Source organism: Ursus maritimus, unplaced genomic scaffold (genome assembly GCF_017311325.1).
Source record: "Ursus maritimus isolate PB19 unplaced genomic scaffold, ASM1731132v1 scaffold_4, whole genome shotgun sequence".
Lineage (NCBI taxonomy): Eukaryota > Metazoa > Chordata > Mammalia > Carnivora > Ursidae > Ursus > Ursus maritimus.
The window spans coordinates 70,999,658-71,013,305 of NW_024426552.1; the positions used below are offsets into that span (position 1 = coordinate 70,999,658).

The following is a 13,648-nucleotide window of genomic DNA, read 5'->3' on the forward strand; positions in this document are numbered from 1 at the left end:
GAGTTAGCATCTAGAGAGAACAATAGAAAGTACGTTCAGCAAGAATTCCAAGTAGACGGTAAGGAGGGGGGGGGCATCGAGAATACAGTGGGAGACAAAGCTGAAACAGTGCGTTGTCTCCGGACTGAAGAGAGTCTTGAAGTGGAGATTCAAGAATTTGTGCTTAATTTTCTGGGTGATGAGGAGCCATGAAGTTTTTTTTGTTTCATTTTGTTTCAGAGCGAGAGGGTTTTTAAGAGGGAGGGGATTGTCATGGGAGTGGAACCAACAGCATCAGCTGAATCACTTCAAGCTCCCATCCTGTTACAGATCCAATCCCATCTCACCTGCTGGCTGCTGGAGGGGGAGGAGGAGGAAGAGGAGGAAGGGAGGGCCTGGACTCGTGGGAGAGGTTGACTGGCAGCAGGGCTTTAATTTCAATGGAATGTTTTCACGGGCATTGCCTTTCCCTTCCTGGATGGGTGAATGAGTGGAGTTTCCTTGGGAGTGTTTTTCTTGGGCACTTTCATTGGGTTTCAGCTAAAAACACAGGATACTGGTATGGATCTCATGGTTTAGGTTGAATGGCAGGCCACCTCCCAAACATCCTTAAGGCTACATTTTATCCAACCCTTCTCACTGTACAAATGCCTACCGAGCACAGATTTATAGAATGCCAAAGCTGAAAAGGGCCTCCGGGACCATCTGAGCCATCCTTCTCCTCTTACTCCCACTGTTCTGTGAAAAAGCGAGAGTGGGAGAGTAACTCGATTCCAATAACACGAATCTGATGGTACCATTTACTCTGTAGAACCCTTCAATGGCAGCCCAAGGTCTTTAGCTGGTGTGACCATGCATCCTGATTTGCCCAGAATAGTCCTAGTTCTTCCTTGTTCCTCCCGTGCAATTATTCAGAGTGACCCCATTCACTCTCCGAAGTGAACCAGTCCGGATGAGAAACTGTATGGTCGCCCTAAGTAATGCTTTCCAAAGTATGGGCCACAGTGTGGGGTCAGGCATGGGGTGGGGGTGGGGGTTCTTAGAGTTACTGTAGAGGGTTTGTGAGTCCATAGTGCTGCTAGAGTTTCTCAATCAGCAGAGAAGTAAGACTACTACATTTTAATTGTCTAAGATGAATGTTGAAGACAAGTATAGGAAGCCCTGGAAAATACGGGGACATAATGACCTCAGGGATCCAGCCCCTCCTTCTCAGGCCCCTCCCCTCCCTGCTCAACCCCTAACAACCTGTGGTCCTGCCCTAGGGGATAATTCATGGTAACTTGACTCTGCCACGCTGTTTCAAGACTCCGTGCTTTTGAACATGTTTCCATCTGCTGGAAGACACATGCCACCCCCATGCCTGTCTTGTCCCACGCTCAGAGTTGCCACTCCCCTGTCTCCCTTCCCCGCACAGGGGGAAGGAGCTGAGAGCCGAACTCTCTCTTCTGAGCCTCCCTGTGCCCTGTGTTCTCTTCTGTTCCGGGGCCCACTGACACTCTACAGGGGCTGTATTTGTTGACAGGATGTCTCCCTCCTGGTCTCTGACCAGCTCAAGGAGGCCTGTCCCTAAGCTTTGAGCGTGGTGCCTGGCCCAAGGAAGGGATGCAGGAAACATTTGCCACGTGCATTCATTCGATCAGTATTTATTGAGCATTAATTTTGTTCCAAGCACGATGCTGGGACCCAGAAGGGCATGCAACAGTGTCCCTGTGGCTGGACATTCTAGCCCAATCCGTGAGCCGATGTGGCATGAGTGTGTGGACCGATCTGTGTCATGCACGTGTGCACGCGTATGTCTGTGCGGGCTGGAACCTCGGGTTCCTCTCAGGAAGCCAGAACCCTTCAGAACAAATCAGTCTTTTCCCGTGCAGCTTCATTGTGAATTAAGCAGCATAAATCTCTGATCTATTTAAAAACAGGGAAAGGGAAGTCTGTGGAGGCTAAAATAACTTTCTCAAGGTCACCGAATTGTGTGGTTGGTCCCCTGGGAGAGAAGCCTCAAGCCTTGGACCTGCTTCGCCCAGGGGGAGGGGGTGACTGTGATTCCACCAAGCTCTGCCCACTCACATGGGAGATGGGGGGGATCCCCAGGGTTGCGCGTAGGGGACAGGCAGGCTATGTTGGTGCCTGTCACCAGGCAGGGGCCCCTCCCAGGAGCTGGTCCAAAGCCTCAGAGGCTGAGCAGAAGCCGAGCAGAAGCCTGTGCTGTTTGTGGTGAGGAGGGCGCCGTTCTCGGTGGTTTATTTGTGCAATTCCTGGAGTGAGAGGGAAGGTTTGCAGCTGGGGCTGAAGTAAATACCAGGTCCCGGGGAGCTCAACGAATGATAATGCAAAGCCCTGAAGCAAAAGAAGAGGGAGATGAGGGAGGGGGAGGGGAAAGTGGGAGGATGGGGGAAGGGAGGGAGTGAGATTGAAATCTGGAGACCCTCAGGCTGAGCCCTGATTCAGCTGTAGAGAGGGAGGAAAGATTCAGAATTCTAGAAATCTGTCTCCTTCTCTCTCTCTCTCTCTGTCTCCCCCCCATCCACCACCCCACCGCAATTCATTCCTGTCTTGAAACAACCCTCCCCACCCCAGCTCAGAGAATTCTTTCTCCTTGCATTCGGAGGCTTGGTAACTTTGGCCTGACCCTGGGTTCCTCATTCAGGACTCCTCCTTCCTGCCTTCACCACCTCCTGAATTCCATTATCTGAACTCTTTTTAGGACAGAGAAGAATGAGGCTACGAGGGGCCCTCCCAAAGGCCAAAAGGGAAAGGTGACAGCTCCCGCGGGAGGTGTCAGTCTCCAGGTCAGGGCGGGGATGGTGGGAGGGCCTGCACCCCAGCAGAAGCCCAGGCCTGCCTGCTCTGTCCGGGGCCTGGGAGCTTGCCCAGTCTCCCTTGAGGTAAGGGCTCCAGCTCTGAGCCTCTATTAGATTCTGTAACAGGCTCTCCCAGTTCCAAGCAAATAAAGAGCCACAGGGAGGGGAAAGAAAGTGACTTGGAGGTGGTGGAGAAATGCCAGCTGCAGGCATTTCTGAACCCTGAAACCTGATTACTCAGCAACCCTCAGGCTTTGCCAGGGGCCTCCCTGCAGCAAGCCCCGGGCCTTCCCCCCGCCGGCCCCCCACCCCACTGCGTCTCTCTGCTGCTTGAATCCTCCCCTGGGGGCCCAGTGCCTGTCACCTGCTAGCCCTTCCACTTCTTGGGGTCACTTGCCTCGTCTGCGGGCCCATCAACACACCTAAGTATCGCTGAGTGTAAGGAGGCCAAAGGGATCGAAACAGCTTCCACTGGAGAGAAAAAGGAAGGGTATTCCTGTTCCCTGAGGGGTTGTGGGGGGGGGTGCAATCTTGAGCTTCCTTCTGGAAGGCTGAGTCTGCAGTGCGGTGGGACACCCTGCGCAGCGACTCCCCCCGGCCCCCCAGGAAGGCATAGATTTGGTCCTGGTCTAGTGCTCAGCACATGGTAGGTGCTAAACATATTTGGTGAATGAGTGAATGAATGAATGAATGAATGAAGGCATGGTGAAAACATGAACTAAATAGAGAGGGGAGTAGTGGGAGACTGAGGAGGTGGAACTCGGGAGTGGGCAGAGCCTGGGGACAAGGGTGGAGAGATGAGAGATTGAAAGGGAGCTGTGTTCCGGGCCAGCCAACGCACACTTGCAGTCCATGAATCACGCCCAGCTACCTGTGACACTGGCATGAATAGCTCCACAGTTCACAGTGTCTGCGCATAGCACCCCCATTCAGCTGGAGGCCTATTGGGACGGTCATTCGGGGGACTCTGGTCTCAAAGCTGGAGGACCCCTGGGACCATGGGATCCAACGCCCTGAACGACAGATAAGGGAAACGACTTAAAGACAGGCAAGTGACATTGCCAAGGTCATTCCGAGTTGAGGCAGGGCCCATACCATCTCCAGGTCACGTTCCTTTGGCTCCACCTGTCCTCCCTCCAGGGGATTTGAAGAGGCAGCATTTCCTGGACAACACTGATTGACGGTTGTGACTCACGAGCATGTGGAACCAGTCAGACCTGGCCTTTCTCTGCCCTCCCTTTTGAAATCATCTCCAGCCCTGGAGCCTCTTGTAACCTCTTCTCTACTTCACTGGCTGCTCTCACCTACCAAGCTGCCTGCAGTCCTCAGCCTTTAGAAAAAAAAAAAAGAAAGAAAGATAAAGAAGCACACATTTTGGTCGAATGACCTCAGGGGGGACCCTGATAAAAAATTCTTTGTTTATACCTAAATTCCCCAGAGACGGAGAGGCCAATGTCTCACTCATCTGTTTCTCCACAGTGACAGCACACAGTAGGTGCTCAGTCAGAGTCTGGTGTTGGGAGAAGGTAGGAAAGGACGGAGACACCAGAACTCCAGGCAGCCTGGGGAGTCCTGGGCTTTCTGGGCTGTGTTTGTGGGTCTTCTCAGCAAAGCCCTGCCCCTGGGGTGTGGCCAGGAGACCTGCTTTTCTGTGCCTGTCAGACAAGTAAAAAGTGCAAGCTGCTAGACCTGCATTGATACTCAAATATATGCAAAGGACCGAAGTCGGCTCCCAAACCAAATTTAAATCAAACCAGGTCAAGTAGGTAGGACAGACTTCGGTAATGGGGACTGTCGCTGGGGTAGGCTTGTGAGCCCCTTGCCTTTGCACGTGGATTTCCAGAAATGCGAGCTCAAGCTTCCTTCAATAATAACTTATGACTCAGTTCCCTTCCAGTCTCATTCTGGAGTTAGTATCTCACCGCCATGCGTGGTCAGAAGCAGCTGTGGGATGCGAGCTGGCAGGGGACACATTGTGTGAATTTTATTTTGATGGCTCTTTTGGAGTGGGGTCTGCAAAACTACACAGTCAGTTACTTCAATGTTTCCATCAAGGGGGAAAAGAAAAACACGAGGACTGGCTTTCAACCATACTTCAAAGATGGCAGCTAACTTGCTCTTATCAGGTCATAACCAAAGTCAAGGAGGAGTTTAGAGATTCCCAGCCTGGGCTAGTCATAACCCATAGTGTTTCTTGTAATTTCAAGTGGTGTCATAGGTTGCTCAAAATACAATTAAGTGTACTTTAGCTTAGAAATTTACATACACACACACACACACAAACACACACACACAAACACACGCACACACACACAAACACACACACAAACACACACACACAAACACACACACGTACCATATGATGCTTGATTATGTACATTTGCTATGTAACACTTTTGCTAAGAGTTAGCTTGTGGGACAAGAACAAACAAGAAATCAAGCAACAGGCAGGCAACTCATATCCAAATGTGGCAAGGTCACTGGAATTGCCTTTAAAAGAAAAAAAATATACTTTACAAATAGGAACTCTCAAATAAGAAAAAACACAAAACTTCGTATGGAGAGAGAAATTCCTATTAAAGGGGAGTAATAAATGGAAACAAATCCTTAAAACTTTCACTGTTTGGCTACCCTCATTCCGTGGTGGTTAGGGATATTTCGGGAAATAAAATAAGTTTACTTTCATAAGTGACTGGAGGAAGTGTGTTGAAGTGGACCGAACGGGGCCCTGGGTTTTAACTGTATTATGAAAAGGGCACAGCGGGACAGACGGCTAAAAGGAGGGGTGGGACTGGTTTTTGAGGCCTTCTGTAGGCCTTCCGAAGGACTCTGAGCCTCCTGGGCAGTGAGGGTTATGGAATGTTTTGCAGGGGACAGGGGAGAAGGAGGGAGTTGTGTTTGGCAGAACATGTCAGTAGCCTCATGGAGAGAGACTGGTGGAGGTAGAGGCAAAAAGCCCGGTCGGAGGCTGTAGCAATAACTCGTGTGCGAAATGGGGAAGACGCTTGAGCAGCGGTAAAGATGATGGCCCCGCTGCGGTGGTGTTGAGATAGAATTAGCCGAGCTCTTGGTGGATGGTGATGGCAGGTAGGTGTGAGGGGGGAGAGGGATAAAAGACAGCTCTGAGCCTGGGGATCTGGGAGGACATCCGATCCTCAAGGGCTACTCTGGTCAGAAGGGCAGCCACTGGCCACAGGTGTCCGTGGAGCCCCAGAAATGTGGCCAGTCTCAGCTGTGCGGTGCTGTCAGTGTAGCACGTATACCTAGTTCAAAGTCTAAGTACCAAAAAAAGAATGTAAACTATCCCATTCATGATGTTGCGTGTGGATTACATGTTGAAATAGTTTGGATATATTACAGGGTTAAATAAAATACAAAATTAATTCGACTTCTTTTTTTCTTTTAAATAATGTGGCTACTAGAAAATTTTAAATTGCCCCTGCGGCTGGCATGAGCTCTCTCGGGCAGTGCTGCTCCCGTGGCTTCACATTACACTTGGATTTACGTCCAAATTTCTCACCATGACTGTCAAGGCCCTTGCTGGCCAGCCTTGCTGGCCTCAGTGTGGGCCACACTCCCTTCGGTCAGCCTGTTCCAGGCACGCCGGCCTTTCTGGTCGCCCAGCATGCCAGTGCTCTTCCCTGCCTCGAGGACTTGGCCCTGGCCGTGCCCCTGCCTGCACGTTCTCTCCCGAGGTCTTAACCTGTTGGATCCTTCCACCATTCACGCGCCACCTGGCACGGTGGTCATCTTCTCCAGAGCGGTTCTTCTGACCACAGCTGTTTCTGAAACAGTTTTATCTCCTTCCTGCAATACCACTCTATCCTCTCGCCTTTTTATTTTCCCCGGAACACTTCATCTGCATGGGAAGTACCTCGTTAACTGTTTTGTTTAATGCTGTCCAATCTCTTCCTGATTGCTGTTTAAGCTCCTAGAAGGCAGGGACCCTGTCTTCTTCCCTTTTATCTCTGGTTCTTAGCACTGCACCTGGCACAGAACTGGGATACAATCAATATTGATGAATGAATGAATGAATGAATGAATGGAGAAATACAGAAACATTGGAAAGCGGAAGGTTTGGGGAGTGTCTCAATTGTTAATTGCTATGCAAAAACACCATCCCCAAGCGTAGTGGCTTGAGAACGGACACTGGCCGGCCTGGACGCTGGGAACATGAGCCACATCGTACTGTCCGAATCCGCCTGACTTCATGCTCGTTCTCTGTCTTCATGAGCAGAACTTCAGCATTCCTCTTCGTTAGTATGACCGTGGTACTCCAGGCGTCTCCTGCCCAGGGCAATGGTGCGGTGATTGTTCTTTAAAGGAACTTCCCGTCCACCCTTCAGCGGGAGATAGTGACAGTCTGTGCCCCAAGGTTCTCTGAATTGCTCAGCTAGAAATCCCTGCCTTGATGTTTTCAGCCATCTTGGACTGTCATGTGGTGATTCTGGCCCAATTCTAATACTACTCCCGTATGGAAAGACTGCCTTAAACCAAGCTTCTCGTCGTCGGTAAGTTCTGACCTTACCTCCCCTCTTGGAGATGCTGACAAAGGTCTGCTAGGGGTTCTGCCTTACTGCAGCAAGCAACAAATTTATCTTTGTCTTGTCCACAGGTCGTGTCCATTGTACTCGGGGCCAGCTTTCTAGGCTTAACAGAACAACTGTCCTCGTGTGGGGTGACGGGGCTCAGCCGGCCAGCTCTTCTGTTCCACATGCTGTCATCTTGGGGCTCCACCCGCCGAGACATCCAAGATGGCTCCCCGGAACATCTGGTGCCTTGGTGGTGATGGCTGGACGGCTGGCCTCAGCTAGGATGCTGGGATGGCAGGACCTCTCTCTGTCTCCAGGTGGTCTTGAGGCCTCTCCCTCTCCGTGTGGCTGCTCCACTCGATCTCTCGCTCCGTCCGTGTAGCTGAATTCTTCTCTTACACTGTAGCTGAATTCTTATAAAGCGAGGCTGCCAGCCGCTCTTAAGGCTGAGGCCTGGAACAACAGCACGGCTTCCACCTTCTGCTCATTAAAACAGCCACGGGGCAGACCAGAATCAAGGGAAGGAGAAAAAACTCCACCCCTCCACTGCGGTAATGACAACATCTGATCTCCCAGAGAGCTGAATTCAGAGACTTAGATGCTCCTTAGCCAACACGATTGGGGAGAAGAGTGGAGCCAGAGGTCAGGCAGGGCTGAGAAGGTGGGGGGCCTTGTCCTCGGTCCTCAGGCTGAAGCCCCGGGGCTGAGTCAATCCTGTGGTATGAGCCAAGGAGCCCAGCAATGTTTTCTGAGCAGACACCGTATCCCAGGCAGGCTCTGGGCTGATCTCAGCAGAAGGATGCGGAGAAAAGCATCCGATTGTCTGTGTGTGCCAGGCTAGCGGTAAGAGACCCAACAAAGACACTCAGGACTCGGGAAGGTAATAGTTAAATGCTGAGCCGAACTGTACTGATTACTAGCATGGCTGGCATTCAGAAAAGAAAAATAGTTTCTCTGAGCTGTTGTCAAAGACTCATTTTTTTAAAATATAAACATTTCAGTTATAAAAGTAACATACCCATTTTACAGAGTATTTGGAAAATGGGGAAAGGAAAACTCCATCCATATTCTCCTTCCCTAATGCAGCTACTCAGACAGTTCCAGTATGTTCCCTCCCAGCCTTGTCCTGTGAGTGGGTGCTGTGGGTATACTTGGGAACTGTTAAGGAATGGGTGGCTTTGTGGGGCTTACTCACAGAGTTACGGAGGAGTCCTCTTGGTCCTTTACAAAGGGATCCCCCTGGGAGAAATGGCTCAGTCAGGGCTCTTCCTGGGTCTCCTGTCATTCATCAAATGAGAACAGCCAGAGTGAGTGGCAGGTGACGCGGTATGAAGAGTTTCTTGGGAACTTTGAGGAAGGCAGGTCTTGATGGATCCCTGGTGGGGCAAGCAGGTGCACTGGGGTCTGAGACTGTGCCTGGAAGTGGGAAAAAGAAGGAGGGAGGGAGGCAAGGAAGAAGGGAGAACAAGCCAAGACAAAGGTTGCCTCGGGGTACAAGGTGGGGGTGGCATGGGCCCTCTGTGTGGCCCCCGGTGCCATGGTCAGGCATTCATAAGCCTTGGCCAGGCTGGCCAGAGGTAACATCTTCTGTCTTCACTGACTGGGTCCACAAAATTGGGTTGGGCTTTTTGTTTTACTGGCCTTCAAGCCTTCTCAGGCGTCACCTCCTCAGTGAGGCCTTCCCTGATTATCCATTCTAAATTAGACCCTAGCCCCACTTCAGTCCCCTTCTATCCTGCATCTTATTTTAGTTTCCTCTTAGTATCTCCCACGAGCTGACATTTTCTCCTTTTATTTATTTCTTTTCTTTTTTATTGTCTTCTCCACATGCAGACAAAATGTGTGCTGAGCACCATGGCTGGGCCTATCTTGTTCCCTGAAACTCTGGTGCCTGGAAGGGTGCCTGGTGCAGAATAGGCACTGCACTAATCCTAGTGATTGACTGGCTAGCCAGTGCCCCCCGGGAGCTGCTTCGTTGGCCAGTGACCACCTTGGGGCAGGATGTCCCTCCCTGCGGTACTGCGTCCCGTCCCGAGCTGCAGGTGACCAGGACAAACACTAGCGTCTCCTCTGAAGAAACCCCTCAGGTAAGAAATGCTCATTTTGCAAAACCGAATGCAAACCTGGCAGTCACAGACAGGAGAGAAAAGCCCAAACATACTGTATCTAGAAAGTCAGCGACTGCTTCCTGGCTAGGGGACATTCAGCTGACAGGGACCCTAAATGCAAGAAGTGTTTTCTCTGGGGTGGCCTCCTCCAGAGCTGGTGCTCCAGAATCACGCCTTAGCCCCTTTTATGCTTTTCCCCACTGCTTTCTCTGGGTCCCAGTGTGACTCATTCTCCTGTTACAGGTTCGCTCTCTTTCAAAGCAGCCATGCACACAAGATCTTCAAAATCGGATGCTTTTCTTACTTCTCAAAGTTGGGGATTTACTTTCCCATTCCCTCTATAGGATTTTTTGATTCTGAAAAAGTCCTGGTAATTCATTTGTACTGAGGATCATTAATCTTTATGTTAAAAAAAAAAAAAGCCTTGCCTTCGATTGCATTAATTCTCTGACACTTGGGAGACAAGAGGAAGGAAGGAACCTGCAGTTCTCATGCCCTGAGAGAGTTCAGCTATGCGTATTAAGGCAGCAAAGCAGGACTAAGGAGAACAGATTTCCAGCTGCTCCAAACTGGTTCTGGTTACATATGTAGCAAAAGTGCATGGACCGTGGAGATGGAGTTTACGCTTCCCTTGGAAGTCAGCCGGGAAGGGTACTCACGCCGCCACGGAGACAGGCTTTAGAGTGGGGCTCACTGCCGTCCGTTGCTGCAGAGAATGATGCAAGGATAGCTCCCCAGCCAGAAGACGTGGGTTCCAGAGACCCACCTCTGTTACTTTCTAGCTGCCTCCTCCGCCAAGCCAGCTACTATCTTTGAGACTTGATTATCCACCTCTGCTATCCAGGTTAACATGACCAGTCCTACTTACCTACATGGAGTGCTTTTGGCATCAAATGAGGCGGTGTTTGTGAAAGCATTTTGTGAACCTTGAAGTATTATTCAAACGTCGGTTGTTGTTTTTATTAATATGCAGCTGCTTTCTATGCTGGGATACGGCTTTCTGAATATCTTCCGTATGGTAGACACTGTGTCACATGCTGGGAGCACAGAAAAAGATGTTGTGTTTGCCTCCAAAACTTGCCCAGTCTGGGCTGGGGAGACAGAGAAACAGAAACTTGAATCCAGTAGCGTCAGTGCTGTGTTTGAGGTCCCAGGATGGGGCAGGAGGGATGAGGAGGGGTCATACCAGGGAAGGGTCATAGCAGGGAACTGGAGGCATCAGGATGGGCTTCTGGAAGCAGGTGGATGGAGCAAAGTCTTGCAGGACGCGTAGGGTAGGAGGTCCCTAGATGGAGAAGTGGGGGAGACACACCCCAGCATAGGGCAGTGTGTGTAAAGGGCTAGAAGCTGGGGGGAGCCTGGAGGGCTTGAGGCCCTGAAGCAGATTGCACGTGGGTGGTGCACGGACAGGACACAGCTTTCTTATAGGCAACGAGGCAGGTGAGTAGGCTGGGAGCAAATCACGCGAGTTTTTGAGTCACAGAGGCGATAGGAAGCCCTTGGAAGTTTTCTCCCGGAGATGTGACTGCTGGGATAGACGATGGGGTATGGTGATGGGCTGGAGGGGGCATGACTGAAGGCAAGGAGCTCAGGCTGGAGAGGGGAGAGCAAGAGCTCCAAAACTCCTGCACGAAGGCAATGACAATGGGGGTGAGATGCCTCAGAAGGGGAAGCCCGAGGGAAGTTCCTGGTGACCCCTGACACTCAGGGAGGGTGGGGTGGGGCGGAGGAAGTCACGTTGAGCCTGGGGAGACAGAGATAGGTATCTCGTCGGCACAGGGTTGGAGACATACTGACTTCCATGGGGAGATGTCCAGGGGGTGGCGGGGTTCTGGATTGGAGCTCAGGAAAGAATTCGAGATGGGAGACAGCAGATCTGATGGTCTTCATGCAGATGCCAGTCACTGCCGTGGATGGCTGGGCAACAAGAGAAACAGGACGTGGACAGAGTTTTCAAGGGCAGCGACCTTAATGGGGTGGGTAGAAGGAAAGAATCCAATGGGATGTTGAGAAGTTGCAGGATGGGTTGCCCCAGGGGCTAAGGAAGGAGGGAATTTCAAGGATGGAGCTACACCTCGTCAAAACCTCATGAATGTTGACAGAGGAGAGGACCTAAAAGTGACTCTCTGGTTTGTTCACTGAGTTGCCCTGGCCAGAGCATTCTGTGGAGAAAGGGTCACAGAAGGCTGGCTGCGAAGGTGGCCGTGAGAGGACTGAGACAGTGGAGGCCACAGGGGAGATGTCAGGAGCTCCTGGTGAGAAGGGAGAGAAGTCACAGGTGGAGAGAACTGCAGGCCTGGGGTTGGCTCTGTGAGACTGTGGAGAAATAAATGTGCTTATAGGCTGGGGGAAAAAAGTTAAAGAAAGGTAAGGGGGGTTGAAAGTCAGGAATAAAAGCAGATGTTTTTGTGGAAAACCCCTTCCATGAAGGGAAAAGGGGTGGCATCAGAGTCTGCCCCTGAGAAAAGAGGGAGCAGCAGCCAGGTGAAGGCGAGCTCGAGGGAAGAGGTCAGCAGATGAGGAGGAACGCAGGTTAAAGAGAGCTGGATGCCACCAAGGACAGAGCTTTACCCGAAGAAGGAGGAGCCACGGTTTGGCAAGAGTCTGGGGAGTCAGAGAGTGTGTCCTCACTCATAGCCCATGGCATCCATGCTCCTTGGCCCAGGTACAAACCCCAACTTCCGGGACCCCACTCCCCAAGCCCAGGTGTGCACACTCCTCAACCCCCCCACCACACCCCACTTCCTGCCCACTGGCTTCCTGGGTGGGGAAAATGAAGAGTCATTAATCCAGCAGTTTCCACACAGAGGCAGAACCAGGCAACGAGGGGGTTCGTACCCAAGCTGCAGGTAGAGGGGGGCATTCACTGAAAACAGAACAAGTTTCCAGGGAGCACAGTGGAGAGGCTGAGGAGGGTCGCAGCAAAGGAGGGAAAAGCACAGAGCCAAGGCCTGGAAGCTGCATGCTAAATGTAAAATCTGGCTTTTAAAAAGTAAATTGAATTCAGGGGCGCCTGGGTATCTCAGTCCTTAAGCGTCTGCCTTCAGCTCAGGGGTGATCCCGGAGTCCTGGGATCGAGCCCCACATCAGGCTCCTCCGCTGGGAGCCTGCTTCTTCCTCTCCCACTCCCCCTGCCTGTGTTCCCTCTCTCTCTGGCTGTCTCTCTCTCTGTCAAATAAATAAATAAAATCTTAAAAAAAAAAAAAGTAAGTTGACTTCAGCCCGCCGTCAGGTTAGATGCTGACGATGGACTGTGGGAAATGCAACTTCTCTTTTTAAACCAGTGTGTGTTTAAATATGACCATGGCCTGCCTTAGGTCTTTGTGAACATGTGAGGCAAGAACAACATTGTAAGGTATCCTTTTAGAAAGGCTCCCAGCATTAAACTGTTTCAAAACGCCTCTTCTTTGGATGGATACTCTCTGTTTTGAACTGACAGTGAAATCTCGAAGACATCACACAAAAAGTAGTTTCAGAGTTCTCTAGAGGATCGTATGCTGTGCTGCCCCTCCAACCCTGGTCTCCCCATCTGGCCCCTATCTCTACCCCAAAACAAGAAAACAAAAATAGCACAAATGAGGCAGTGTGCCGGAGGTCCCGCAGATCTGCCTCCTCCTTCAACAGTGTTTGGACAGAACAGACCCAGGGACGCCCCTTCCACCAGCCTCCGACCACCCTCCAACCTTTGCTCCAGTCGCAACCTTCGGAGCCATCTTCTTGGCCACCCTCTGCCTCCGGGATGGCCAACACTCTATTTTGAGCTCCTTATCACGGATCAACCATGATCTCCCAAATTGTCCGAGTTATTCCACCGAGCTGGAGGTCGCTGTCAACCATCTGTTCAACATGCATCCGCGGGGTCCTTCACTTCCCTCTGTCTGGGCTTCTATTTCCACCACGACGACGTGGCTCTGCAGGGCATGGGCCACTTCTTCGGGGATTTGGCGGAGGAGAAGTGCGAGGCACCGAGCCTCTCTTGAAGGTGCAAAACCACCTCTACGGCCGGTCCTTCTTCCATGACGTTAAGAAGCCGTCCCAAGATGAGTGGGGGGAAACCCTGGATGCCATGGAAGGGGCCCTGGTTCTGGAGAAGAGCCTGCACCAGGACGTTTGGGATCTACATGCCCTGGGTTCCGCCCGCTCAGACCCCCATCTCTGTGACTTCCCGGACAGCCACTTCCTAGATGAGGACGCGAGTCATCGAGAAGATAAGCGACTACCTGACTAG

General features: G+C 51.4%; 1 pseudogene; it reads left to right on the top strand.

The window, feature by feature from the left end:
* Positions 1–11,333: 11,333 nt before the first annotated feature.
* On the top strand, positions 11,334–13,648 carry LOC121100500 (annotated as a pseudogene).